The sequence below is a fragment of the Lingula anatina genome, chromosome 2 (genome assembly GCF_051362555.1).
Source record: "Lingula anatina isolate TDL-2025a chromosome 2, LinAna3.0, whole genome shotgun sequence".
NCBI lineage: Eukaryota > Metazoa > Brachiopoda > Lingulata > Lingulida > Lingulidae > Lingula > Lingula anatina.
In genome coordinates this window covers 30,746,476-30,761,801 of record NC_141768.1, presented here as the reverse complement: position 1 = coordinate 30,761,801, position 15,326 = coordinate 30,746,476, and the positions used below count along the sequence as shown (strand labels likewise).

General features: G+C 37.3%; 1 long non-coding RNA gene across 1 annotated transcript; it reads right to left on the bottom strand.

The window, feature by feature from the left end:
* Positions 1-569: 569 nt before the first annotated feature.
* Positions 570-8,644, bottom strand: LOC147763565 (uncharacterized). The gene is made up of 2 exons (XR_015333067.1): positions 8,560-8,644; positions 570-4,970 (listed from the first exon to the last, which is right to left on the bottom strand). It is a non-coding gene; the product is annotated as an uncharacterized LOC147763565 (long non-coding RNA).
* Between the last annotated feature and the right edge of the window lie 6,682 nt (positions 8,645-15,326).

The window sequence follows — 15,326 nt, the reverse complement described above, 5'->3', positions numbered from 1 at the left end:
CATGTTTGAGAGGACCCCCTTTCAAAAACAAGCTGAACATGATATATATATATATATTGAACTCAATAAATGAGGCTATCCACAATTTCCAGCAATAAACATGTTCAAAACATCAAAGAGCGAGTACCAAGATACACTTAGTAACATGGATATTGAAAAACTAACAAGTGATTCAGTTTCATGGGCTATAAAAGACACTGAAAATGTTAAAGATGCATACAAAGTCAATTTTTTGTCACAAAAACCAACCAAATGCCAGCATATAGTTTCAAGTAGTATAACTAAGAGAATTACCAAAAGGCATTGTTTAATTTTACCCGAAAATGATGTTTGAATTGATTTTTCTGCTGGCATTCTAAGCTGTATGTCAATGGGGCAGGAAAGTAGGTCACGAAAGTAGGTTAAATTTACAACCAAAAATTTAAAGAAAGGAGCAGTCTAAAGATCTTTTATGGCTGATCGAGTGATCTATTCAGTTTATCCCTTGGCATGTCGAATTTATTTGAGTCATATAAGAATCTAGTAGAAGTGGTTTATATGTGTTACTGGGAATCCACGCTTCACCGATGCTCGGTTCGTATGTACCTTTAATGTTTGAAAAATAAAATATTCAAAGAAAAATAAAACAGAATAATTACCATAAATGTACACCAATCAGGCCGATTTTCGAAAGCAACCTGCCCCTTTACCAAACAAAGTCACTCTGTAAACTAAAAAATAAAACAAAAATAAGGTTTGGCAGTTACGGGGTGAACATCACCAAAAGTAGTGCCAAAAAAAAACAGGAATAATTACCATAAATATAAATCGGTTGTGCCAATTTTCAAAAGTAACCTGCTTCTTTGCCAAACAAAGCCAGTTAATAAACTTAAAGTAAAACAAATAATACCGAAAAGGCGAATGTCCCTACGTAGAGAGGAAAGAAAATTTGATTTATGAAACACGTTGTTATTTGACTGTCTTGAAAATTGCTGCATCCATCATCTTGTTTGTCTGTTACATGTGAAGTTCAGTAGTCCTGTGTATCCTAGTACAGTGTAATAGTCTTGAGTCATTGTGTTCCATTGTGGTAGTATAGTCCTGTGCCTGCTAGGACAGTGTAGTAGTCTGGAGTCATTGTGCTCCATTGTGGTAGTATAGTCCTGTGCCTGCTAGGACAGTGTAGTAGTCTGGAGTCATTGTGCTCCATTGTGGTAGTATAGTCCTGTGCCTGCTAGGACAGTGTAGTTGTCTGGAGTCATTGTGTTCCATTGTGGTAGTATAGTCCTGTGCCTGCTAGCAGTGTATGAAATGGCCGCCTGCCCGCCAGCCCGAGGCTGGTAACTTTCAGGCCGGGCGGGTAAGATTTGCAAATTACCCGCCCGACGGGCTGGCTATTTTTACAGCCTATTTTCACCTTTTATTTTGTCTATGTTCACAAGCAATTTCAGCAAAATATCAAATAAACTCACTGTTTTCACCCACTTTCATAGAAGCAAAGAACTAACCATAGCTTGCAATCGAACGCTCGTATCGAAATGTAACCAACAGTCTCCCTCTCAGTGGCCTCGTTTTCGAAGTTCCGTCTGTGTGATATGAAGTTGAAAGACAATTTGAAACGAGGCACATTGTTCTAAACCAGCTTCAGTGCACAGCAGATAACGTTATGTCATTGTTTTGTGTAGAGGAGATACCGCGAGTAACAATTTGTAGGTTGAGAGTAAAAAAAATGTGAAAGTATAAAAAATTATGATATTGATTAAATAGACTTATAGGTACATGAAGTGCCTATAATCAACAGTAATAAAGGCAACGGAGGCAAATTAAAGGAGAATTTTACAAAAAATTTGAATCCCAAAATTATGAGTGAACGTACAAGTTTACGCCGTGCGTCAGATGTAGTTCTTTTCCCACGTGCTTTCATCTTGGGCTGTCAAAAATGAAAAAAATTCTATCAAGTCCGATAGAGAAGTTCACAAAAGAAAAACAATTGAGGAAAGAAATAAAAACAAGGCAGCAAAGCTGTCAAATGTACAGACAAAAAGCAGGAAATAACAAAAAAGGCTACTGTCAATTCTGATGCAAAAATACATTATGTTAAGCTGCAAATTCAACATCAAATTTTAATTACGCTCAACAGGTAATACCAACGTAAGTTAAATGTGTAACAAGCATAAGGCTTCAGGCCCATGGGAGTTCAAGTTCACACTTTGAAAATGCATAACTTCCAGAAAAGGAAGCCAATTAGACTGCTTTTCCAACTCAGACCATGTCGATTTTTGGAATCGATTACTCCTGAGAGTTTCATGACAACAGGCCTATCGGTTTTCCTTGAAATGTGTTTACAGTGTTGCATATATGTTGAAAAGTGAAAAAAAAAAGCATAACTTCTACAATAAAGGCCCGATCATCCTGATTTTCGAACTTGACCTGCATTTTATGAAAATTCATCAGCTCTATAAATATAAAGCCCAAAAGTAAAACTGCCTTCCACTTATCGTGTTTACAATGAAAGTGCAAGGCGCCGGCGTCGGCGATGATGGCGACGACAGACGCAGGTGATGGCAATATGTACAGACACATTTATATATATTTACTGTACTGTTTGAGAACAGTAATTGACATGGTTTTTCTTAAATGGTCACAATGGGAGCAGTGCCCAAATAAGGTTTTTTTTCAAATTTTGATGCAATATTACATAATTTTTAACAGCATAATAACCATCAATTTTTAATAATAAAATATTAGTATCATGGATATTCAGAAAATGTGACTAGCAAAGGTCTTCAGGCCCATGGAACTTCAAAGTCACAACTTGAAAATGCCAAAATGTAAACAAGACAGCACTGTTCTGAAATGGGTTTATTTCCATTTTTAACAATTTTTAACATAAAACAAAATTAACAGTTTACTGCCATTTTTATATGACCAACTAAGTAAATTGATGAGATGGGAAAAATATCAATAGAGCAGTGTTAAATGTCCAATTTCTTCCATTCTGAGATTCTGAACACAGTGAATGATTCAGTCTGACAAACTACAATGATATGAGTTTATTTCCATTTTTGAAACTTTATTACACAATATACAATAACAAGTTTAAAATCATTTTTACAAAATCAACTAACAATGTTGTAAAGATGCAGGAAATGTCAAAAAAACACTTTTACATATCTTATTAATTAAATAATGAAACTGTTAACATGCCTAAGAATTGAATCTAAGGAAATGTAAAGAAGAGCATAACTTCTAAAATAATGGCCCGATTATGCTGATTTTTGAACTTAACCTGCATTTTAGCAGGAATGACCACTCCTGTGAGTTTAATGACAATTGGCCTATCTGTCTTTCTTATATTGTGTTTACAGTGTTGCATATATGCTGAAAAGTGAAAAAAAAAAAGCATAACTACTAAAATAGTGGCCCGATCATGCCGATTTTCGAACTTGACCTGCGTTTTAGTAAGATCAATTTTTCCTGTGAGTTTCATGACAACAGGCCTATTGGTTTTTGTTGAAATGTGTTTACAGTGTTGCATATATGCTGAAAAGTGAAAAAACAGCATAACTTCTACAATAATGGCCCGATCATGCTGATTTTCGAACTTGACCTGCATTTTATGAATATTCATCAGCTCTGTAAATATAAAGCCAAAAAGTCTTCCACTTATCGTGTTTACAAGGAAAGTGCACGGCGACGACGGCGACGGCGACGGCGACGACGGCGACGACAGACGCAGGTGATGGCAATATGTACAGACACATCTGTGTCTGTACATAATAACAAAGATTACGACAGAACCAAACGAAAGAGAACAAATTGGGATCCATGGAAAGGTGACTTCGATTTGCAATTAGTCGAGCGGCAACATTTTTTTGTAAAACCGTAACTCGAAAGTATCACGCATTGCAACCGAGCGCAAGCATCTCGATCCAATAACTCGCCCATACTCGCCCCATATAATATATTGTAGCCTCTATGTGATATATATAGCTATTCTCAATAAGCAATGCTTTCGAGATACGGGGCCCTGCAGGACTGTCTATGGGCCATTAGCGTGCAAGACCATTTTCGGCCGCCTTTTAAAGCTTAAAAGCGATATTCAAAGGGACCCTACGTTCTAAATTCTTTTTTCTTTATTGTAAGCACAGAGATCGATTTATTTGACAACAATATATATATTGTTGCTATACAGAAAAGCAAAAATTATGATCAAGTGATATCACGAAATCGGAATAAAAGGTATGAATAAATTATTGAAGAAGAAATGAGCTAGCCTGCAAGGTGAACATAAACTGAATTGACTACTCCCGCTCTCCCCCGCCCGCTAAAGGGCCCTGAAAATGTTTGGTATTTTAGATGGTGAATGGTGCCATTTGGTATGGTTTAGAACTATGATTCAACTAGTGAAAGTCTTATTTCAAGAGGTGAGGTTTTTTTACAGAAATTAAAAGGGGGGCGTCAGGAGCCCCCTGACCCTCTCTAAATCCAACACTGACAAGGTATCATTCAGTTGAAATTCCAACCAATTTCTAAATTTCCATGCATAAGGCATGATATTGCCCTTTCATTTCCAAATTACTCTCCCAAGAATGCATTCTAGACCCCCTCAGCATACCTCTCTTAACTCTAGGGGTTATCATAACTAGGGCAGGTAACTACATGGCCAGGCTGGTAACTTTTCAAAGTTACCTGCCCGGCGGTCTGGCTAGTAATTTCCTTGAATTTCATACACTGCTGCTAGTACAGTGTAGTAGTCTGGAGTCATTGTGTTCCAATGTGGCAGTATAGCCCTGTGCCTCCTAGTACAGTGTAGTAGTCTGCAGTCATTGTGTTCCATTCTGGCAGTATAGTCCTGTGCCTGCTAGGACAGTTTAGTCTGGAGTCATTGTGTTCCATTGTGGCAGTATAGTCCTGTGCCTGCTAGTACAGTGTAGTAGTCTGGAGTCATTGCGTTCCATTGTGGCAGATGATATTGGACAGATGATGGACTGGAAAAGACAAAAAAGTGAGTGATCAGGCTTTTTCCTCAAGATCCAAAATATTAAAATAATGAAATTTCAGTAAATTTATTAAAAAATAAAATAATAAACTTTCAAAATAAAGTATTGTTGTTAGTCAAGGCTGAAGCATACACTATACCAGTACTGATAATAAAGTGGTGCGTTTATAGTAGTTTCTTACGAAATAAAATTTGAAAGGGTTCACCGCACACACCAGGGAAACATAGGCCAACCATTGCTAAGTGTGGGTCATTTAAGGACAAGGAAATGGTGAGGGGGTACCCTGAGTGTCAGGGCACAGTAAAAGTTAGCTTGTTAAAAATCTTGGGATCGCTTTTACTGGTTTCGCTTTCGTATTGCTTTTGTATGGGTTATATATGAAACCAAGATCGAGCTGGCAATACGGAAATCTAGAATCTAGGGGGGGGGGGGGGGGGGGCGGGGTCGTCCGAACAAATTAAAGCAGTGAGTAACACTTATCTGAATGGTAGCTCTGTCAGTGAAGACAGGACTTCGACTAGTGATAAATATAACAAGAACACAAAATTCTCTCATTAAATGTATGTGGTATAAATAAAAAGTTTAACTATCCTGACTTTAAAACTTTTTAAATAGCTTTTGGTGAAAATTTTGATCATTTAACAGATGTCCATAAACTAGAGACCAGTGTACAATGACAATACAGTTAACAACTTCGGTAATTATTTACTAAACTTTTGTAATACTGGGTTCCCACAGATTTAGATCAATCCATCTGAATTGACCCAACTCCCTGGGGGTTCAAGCTAAATTGCTGTCAGCTTCCTGGAGCTGAGCGCGCACAAAAGTTTATTACCCCCTTGCAGCTTTCAGTAGGCGGGATAGACATTTAAGCTGGTTAAGCTGACAGCAATCTAGTGAGACTCCCCAGGGGGATAGATCGTTCTTAATATCTGTGGGAATGGTCTCTAAGACTCACAGCTTGTATATATATAATGAATGTAAGAGTGGGTAGTGATGAACAAGTTGGTAAATTATTTTATTTTTAATGCTGATTTCTTCTTAAATTTTGTCACATATTTTGAGATTTTAGATTTTAACTGTCTTTATTCAGATATTCATTTACCTCTGGTTTGCCACCTCAGTATAATCAAACAGAACTCTAATAGGTGTACACTAGAGGGTAATATAGATGTGGGTGAATACACAGAAAGAATTAAAAAATGGCATAAGGATAAAGCCAACGAATATAATAGAAATATTGACTTAGCTTGTATTATTGATATACAAAATGTTATCGAGAGATTGGATCTTGGCAGTGTGGAGAAAAAGGAAATTGATTCAATTTTTGAAAAGACAGCTGAAGTATTGTTGAGTTCAGCTAAGAAAACTAAATATACTTTGAAAAAGAATAAAGAGTGGTTCTGCAATGAGTGCCGTATCGCACGTAAGGAGTACTGTAATTGTCATCGTAAATACAAGAAATATGGATCCACTATATTTAAACAAGGGGTTCTTGATGCTCAGAAACATTATAAAACTGTAGCGGATAAATCTTTTACTAATTATAGATACCAATTACAAAATAAAATGAAGAATATGTGAAGTAAAAATCCAAAAGAATATTGGAAATTGTTTAATGTAAAAGGAAAAAAGTCCTGTAGTGATGGTGCAGTAGATCTAGGTGTAGATGATTTTTATCTCTGCCAAGGAGGCTATGTTTTCACCCCTGTTTGTTTGTCTGTCTGTCTGTCTGTTTGTCATCAACATAACTCAAAAAGTTATGGATGAATTTCGATGGAATTATTCAGGGTAGGTCAGAAATGGGTTAACTTAGAAGTGATTAGTTTTTTGGTGGTGATCCGGATCAATAATCAAAATTTAGAAAATTTAGGGGTGAAACGAGATTGGTTGAAGACTTTGCTGCCTTGGCGGAGGTCTGCGCTCTCTTAGTGCTTTTCTAGTTATGAATATTTCAAGAAGGTTAATGCTAATACTGATGATGAAAAAGATTTACTTTTTATAGACAGTGACCAGATCTTTGATGATAGTTCATTTATGAATGAACCTATATCGGTCAATGAAGTTGTAAATACTGTGAAATTACTCAGAAATAATAAGTCACCAGGACCAGACATATTACTAAATGAATACATAAAATCATCTATACATATGGCACCATTATATGTCAAACTTTTAAAAGTAGTATTTAATTCAGGAATTGTACCAGATGCATGGTTTAATGGACTCATTAAGCCAATATATAAAAATAAAGGATCAGCTCATGAACCATAAAACTACAGGCCTATTTCCTTGTTAAGTAGTTTAGACAAGGTGTCCACGTCGATTCTGAGCAAAAGGCTAACTACAGTACTTACTCAGATAGCACAGATATATTAAAGGAGAATCAAAGCGGATTTAGAGCTAATTATTCAACAGCCGATAATATCTTTACTTTGTACTCTTTGATTGAATTATCATTCTTAAAAAAGAATAAGTTATATTGTGCTTGTGTAGATTTTAAACCCGCCTTCAATAAGATATGGAGAATTGGATTATGGAGAAAATTATTTAGTTACCAAATAAGTGGGAAATGCCTAAGGGTTATTATGTCTATTATGAATATGTACAATAAATGCAAATCAAACATTACTTATAATGGACGTTTCTCAGAATATTTCTCTTGTCAAAATGGAGTTAGACAAGGGGCAAATTTATCTCCCTTGCTCTTTGCTCTCTATCTTAATGATTTAGAGGATTTTCTATCTAACAAAAATGTTGTTGGTTTACAGACCGTAACTGATGAGCTTGAAAATGAGCTTGATGTGTATATCAAAATTATGGTGAAACTTTACGCAGATGATACATTACTGGTGTCAGAGACCAAAGATGATCTTCAATATCAACTTGATTGCTTTTTTTAATACTGTTCAAATTGGAAATTGCAGGTAAACACAAGAATAAAATACTAATATTTGGAAAAGGGAGACAACCTAAAGAATTGTCATTTAAATATAATAATTATGACATTGAAATTGTCAAAAGTTTTAAATATTTGGGAATTTTTATATCTAGAACAGGATCATTTTATTCTACGCGAAAATATGTAGTACAGAGGGCGACAAGAATTATGTTTGGCATTTATAAAAAAGCTAGACAGTTAAATTTATCAATATTGCCAACTAGACCTCTTTGATAAGCTGATAGTACCACTTTTGTTATATGGAGCTGAGATATTGGGATATGAAAACTTACATATAAATAGAAAAAGTGCATTTTAAATTTCGTAAGGCCACACTTTTTATTTTTATGAATGACATCCTCTGGGGACCCCGAAATCGGTGCGAGAGGGCGAAAAAAAAACAAAAAATTATTAGATTAAACTTCTAAATGGCAAGAATACAAATTTGTCCTGTATAGTTTATAGATTATTGTATGCACTAAATACAAATCATAATACTTCGAAGTTTAAATGGCTGGTGTGTTGTCACAGCCATAAGAATTTTCGTGCTACATTGCATTGAGATGTGAACGTGAACAACTAACACAGTCGATACCATACGTGTTCTTCACTTCATATGTCTTATCCTGAACTCACCGATAAAGTTTGCCAACAGAATATATAACAAAACCATCTAAGAAAAGTGCCCTGATGGAAGATGACGCTCAGTGTACAGAACGTTCACTCGGAACTACTCGGATGTCTCCGCACTCGACAATGACCTCGGACGTGATACGGAGGCATCCATATTTGATTGTTGATTGTTGGGAAGGAACTACTTTCAACCTCGCGCTAATTTAGACCATAATTCTTTCAACGTCTGTATCTGTTTATCCTTTTAATCAAAGTCAATCTTAGTGCATTGTTTGGCAAACTGTAAAGCATCATAAAAATCAGGGGTATTGGCACCCATCTTTATGAGCTGAATAATCGAATTGAGTGAGAAGGCATTTCCGGCGAACAAAATGCATGGATTTGGTGCATATTTCTCCGCCTATCACATCCGAGGTTAGTATGGAGCTTGCGGAATGAGCCGAGGATTGCCGATTGCAGAACGTTTGATGAAAGTATTCCGGCTTTTCAGCGTCACCATTTGCACGCGCCATATATAAACATTGTTGAGTGTAGATGGCGCTGTGCAAGAAATGAGACTTTGGATTTGTTATGGACTGCGACCAAAATACTTGTGCAAGGCGGGAGGGGGGTTTGGCATCGCGACAGATATGACCAAGGTCCAGCCACTGTGATATATAAAAAATTATTGTGATACTCCGGAGAAATTATAAGAAAGATTATCATATCAGCGCCCTCTATGCTTTATCGCTGTCTTCACTAGCACAATATGGTGAAATTCATTGGGCGCCGTCACAATCATGTTGAGACAGACTCTAAGGACAAATACTGTAGCATTAACCCTGTTGTAACTCAACTTCCTCAATATTCTCCCGTACCATTACTTACCCTGTCAACATTGACAATTGTCAGAGAGGAAGATTCCCGTGCAAGACCCATGCCCTCCACCCCGACGCGCGCGCGCACACACATACACACACACACACATACACATACACACACACACACACACACACACACCTATTTTTATGCTTTGGAAAGTAACGCGTCGGTTAGAATTGTGTTGTTAGCAGTTTGCTATTATAAAATACTCTGACTTTACAAAATGATATAGAAAAATCAAATAAGCAATTAAGAAATTTATTAAATTCCATTTAGAGTCATTCAATATTTTAAGAATTTCATCGGCTGTTTAACAACTTGGTCATAGCCTACTAACAGCCTATTTTTAATCAATAATTAAAACAAGTCATATTTTGCACTCCGATATTTCAGTCTCCGTTGTGTGGCTTGTTCAAAAATAGCAAACTTTGACTCCACGTAGATTCTGTCGGCACTTTCTGTTCCATTTGTAACGTAGCGTTGACGCTTTGCCAGTTAATTTTCCAGTGCTGCGTTTTTAGTAATGGCGCTCTTTCTAAATAGACGTCATCTTTAAAGTTCATCTTTGTGAAATACTATAGTAGAAACATACGGTAGTTATATAAGTAAAAAAGATTAATCTGTACAGTATTTTAGAGACAAAAGTTGTAAAAGTTTGTATAACCTGGTGTGTTTAAGTTAAAGGACATCAGTAAACACCCGAACGCACTCAAAACTCAATTTCCCCGACTCTCCCAAACCTTTTATACCATCATCATACCCTCCACCCTCCATCATTTTTGTGCCGCTTCAACATATTTCCTTTTAATCTAATTTTCTCTATTGAATGGTTCGTCGACATCTAATTTAAACTAAAATAGCATATTGTCATTTACTGAATGGTTCATCGACATCTAATTTAAACTAAAATAACATACTGTCATTTCCAATGACTTATTAGGTAATTTCTTTGTAAACCTTGCATCCCCCTCCCCGTCTCGCGTTATGTCTTCACTAACACAATTGACTGATATTTGTGGAGTCCGTCACAATCATGGTTGAGACAGCATCAAAATCAACACTCCGCAGCCTGTGGCTACCCTCTACGGGGGCGTCTCGATAGTCCGAAGGTTCATTAGTCCGAAGGTTCATTGGTCCGAAAAGTGGTAACATTTTTATCGATTTTTTAATCAAGGGTTCATTGGTCCGAAGGTTCTATAGTGAACATTCGGACCAATGAACCTTCGGACTATTGAACCTTCGGACTATCGCTACGGTCCCCCCTCTACCAGGGCCATAGATTGATTTTTCACTAGATATTAAAAGATGCGTCTCTGGTTAAATAGATGGCTAATCTCTGTACTGTAAAACAGGGCCGTAGCCTCCGGGGGGGGAGGGGGGGTGGCAGCTGCCCAACCTGGGATTTGAGGTGCAAAAAAAATAAATAATAATAATAATAATAAATAATCGCAAAGGTAAAAAAAATAATTGCAAAGTTGGTATCAATTCTGTGAGAAAATGCACTCATGGCCACTAGACAATCGATCAACAATCTGTTTACAAAGGTGTACTGATTTTAGCCAACTCAGTTCATGCCAAAAAGTCCAATTGGCGTGTTGTGTTGAAAAAATGACTGTACTTATGGCAAAGTGAACCCACAATTTCTGACTTCTGATTGAGCAATAAATAGCAGTTAAAATGCACCATGAATGCAGTATTATACATACAGTTTTTTAAAATTTTCCACACCGTGGGAGGGGACACCCCTTCCCACACCCTCTACCCTCGGGGGGTTCGCCCCCTCGTGTCCCCTTACTGCCCCCCTGGCATTTTGCTCAGGCTACGGCCCTGTAAAAGCAAATAATACCCACAGCATAATAACTGCGGAATATGGCTCGTTTGAAATATCCACTCATATTTTGGGTTACATGTAGCAAGAAAGATTAAGAGGTTTAAAACGCGTGCGAAAGAGGGAAAAAAAGTTAAAATAGGTCTAATTGAGACATTTATAAAATCGAAAACCAAATTAATTCAAATACAAGCAGGAACATTTTGGTGGACCATATTAAATTACACACAAGCATCTAGAAGTAAAGTCGGAAATCACCTCTGGAGATTTATCATTATCAGCGTTCTTATCATTATCAGCCAAGGCTACATTTTTCACAGACGCAGTACGATGAAATCGAAATCAAATTTTTCGTATATTTTGTACTGTAGTTGTATATGGGCTAGCATGCTTACGTTCGGTACAGGCGACGTACAATTTTTCCCACATGACCTTGAAGTTAAGTGGCGGACGCCCCACGAGTAGGGGCATATGGGCAATACATGGACACCATAGGACATCGTATACGACAAATGAAACCTAGGATCGGATATGTGGTAAATTTTTAATATATTTTGTTTGGAATTATGCGTACAATTTTTGAAATGTTTGCGGGCGCACCTGAAAGAAATTTCAGTCTCATATTTTTTTTATTATTATCAAAAGCTGTTTGTGCGCGCCCGTGTTTGCGTGTGTGTGTGGGGGGGGGGGGGGGGGGGGGGAAGGGGGGGTTTATAAGGATAATGAAACCAGATCCGCTCATTGCTCAATCGATTGGTTTCCGAGATTTAATTGTATTGTCATCACAGCCACGTGCAGTGAGTATTACTTATATACAACCTATGCCAGTAATAAATTGCCTTCTATACTACTACTCTTATACTACTACTCTCACTACTACTACATCATCTTGTAGGCCTACTACTACATGCACTGGTAGTACTACTTACACTGCCACAGGTATGCTGAGGTGAGTTTTTAGAAGTCTTTAATTAGATGCTGTCGGGGACAACCCGAAAATATCTGTTCCCCGTGAGTTAGTACGACTGCTGTAACGAACTGATATTTTAGTATGTCTCCCTTCCTCTCTCCTACATCCATCCCCGTTATCCCCCCCCCCCCCCTCCACCCCACCACATTCCCCTTCAAACACTCCAATCATTGCAATACACGTACATGCTATCTCCCCCCCCCCCCCCCTCCAGTCTCACGTCATGTCTTCACTAACACAATGGGGTGATGTCTGTGGAATCCGTCACAATCATGGTTGCGACGGCATCGGAATCGGCTGGAGTCTTATCTCGCTTGTATTGTTGAAAGGACAGAAGTAACCCCTACCAGGGCCACACAGAGAATTCTTCATTCAAATGTCACAGATATTTTTCTGTCTAATGCTGCAACAGTTTTTATGTTGTCCAGCGAGAAATTTGAAAACCAAAAATAATGAAACGCCACCCGTCCCCCAGCCGACCCCTAGAGGAGAGTAGACTGCCCATTGGTCATATTGGCTGCCTTCCTCACCTTCGGCTCCCTGGTAGAATATAGCATATTTGTATTGTATGATCTATTAGTGTATTCATTACGGACAGGAGCGGTGCATAACTTCTATTGCTTTCGAATTTTTAAAAGCAATATGTGATACATGTACGTGAGTTGCCAGTTTACGAACTTTTTATCTGTGACAGTTCCCAAAGATTGTAAAGTGACATGACAGGTTAGAGTTATTATTTGAGTCTGAATTGAGGTCGGCTTCCGAAGAGCGGTACCTTTTACTGTACCGGTCCATTTTAAGAGACAATTCAATGGCTTGGAATGTACGTAATCTGAGTGTTACCTAAATGGACACCCTATCTCCTATCTCAACACGGTTGGGTGATACATTGTAAATTGGCAGCTTTAAAGCGGGAAGCAAAGTTCAGAAGAACTTGCAAAAAGTAGTAAAAGCCTCTTCAGAGTACTTACGTGTTATAAGACCTCACAAAGAGTTCCAGTTTTAACTTAAAAAATGTACCTCTCAGTGCGAACAAAGTTTTGTCTGACATTACGAATGTATTGATATTTTAAAGGTGTATCAACTGCAGAAGCGTGTCAACAACTCATCAGAATTTGGTGCAATTATATATGTGCAGGCGGATTGTTTTTAACTTCTCCTGACTGGGTAGGGGTAATGGAATATGGGTCGCTCAACGAAGCTAAATGTTTACCTGAGGAGATTTTAGTCTTGCAGTACTGCCAGAGCGGATGAATGTTAGTGCTAGATATCGTTTTGTTGGTGCTAAATAAGTGTGTGGTGTGTTGGTTAATTTGTCAATTTTGTGGTTAAAATATGAGCGTTAGTGCTGAAAGATCTGCGGCTAGTGTCAGTAAACGCCTAATCCGTTTACAAGGCCTGGAAGCCCCGAACAAAATTTTATTGAAACTGCTGCCATAAATAATAGATTTGATAAGTCAACTTAAATTTCTTAATCCTTATCTTCCCAGAGCAATTTCGTGGACATGTTATTAGAAAAAAACAAAAAAACGTCAAATGTTCTTATTCATCTTGGTCATCAGATAATATTAGAGCTGAAACATCTATCCGGGTATCATGACACCCTGCGGACACCCCCCCCCCCCACCCCCACCCCCCCGTAATGAACATAATATTGAGAATGAAGATGTGATAATGGGAAAAATTATAAATGCCTGCTTTTCATAAAACTTTATCTCCAGGCAGAGGTGGGTAAACAGATAATCATACTCATTCAGGTATCCCTTCGATGAAATTACTGTAAGTTTTAATTTATTTACCACTGCCCCAGACAGAAATGAATAAGCTTCGGAACTTATCTTCTTTTTTTAGTATTTCATTATAATTTGCTTAACCTGTTATACAGAAACCTCACTAGCATCAAACGAAATGCAGATAAAATGTTTGTTTGCTTTCAGGAAAAATAGAGAAAATGGTAGTATTAGTTTGATTAAAAATGACATGTAATGGAAAATGATTAAATTTGCTTAAATAAATGTTATTAAGGTTGCCTCTCAGATCTGTTTATGAGCGTAAGCGAACTTCCTGATTCTTATAATTTATAATTATAGCCAATACTTTTGTTTTTATTTCATTTTCTGTCTCTTTTCTTATAGTCAGCAAAACATTCAAGAAGTGTATAAATGGAAATACATGTATAATACAGATAATTCAAAACCAGAGTGTTATCTTTTCTTGGAAGGTGGGGGTGTCTTGGGGGAATTGTTCAGGGGGATTGCCTTAGGGGGGGGGTCGTCTTCGGGGGAGGGGGTTGTCTAGGAGGAATTGTCCGGGGAGGGGGGGTCCTAGAATCATGTATTCCAGCCAAGAATGACCCATTGCCATCATTGAAGAGTCAAGTCCTGGTGTGTAGACTGTAGTATCGACCCCACCCACATTTCTCTTCCCTTCTCAGAACTCGTTTTTTACTGTGTATCCTTTCATTTCTGTTTGTTTGGCGCTCACGTGTGCTTTGAATATCAGTAGCACGAGGTCACCCTTCACAGAACTGGGTACAGACAACGTTCTGAATGTAATTTATTTGTAGCATTTTCAGTTGAAAAGAAAAATATATTAGACTCCGGAATATAAAATAAAAAGCATTCTATTTACTTGCATTTTACTCACTTTTCCTAATTAGAATTCTTTACATCACCCATTTATACTGTACACCGTCGATCAGATATAAGGAAAATTACCACAAAATACTTTTATTTTAATATTCTTTAAATAGATTGTGAATTTGAACACACGCACACACAAACCCATTCAGCAAATTCTCTTTTTATTTCTCACCGACGATATTAGATTTCTCATTTTAAGGGGATAAACGTTTTAAGTAGTGTTTTTCTCTCTAAGTATCTAATATTAATTCCACTTTTAAGCCTATAGCTTATAAATATTATAATATTCAGTTCTTTATTTAGTTTTATGTCTCAAATGAAAAAAAATCCGATATTTAGATTTCCAATATTTTTATTGGTTGAATTAATTTTTATCTTATTTCACTAGTTAAAAAAAACAAAACAAGGTAAACATAAAACGCCCTAATCTGGACTTATAGGAAATGACCAAAACAAAATCCATTGAACG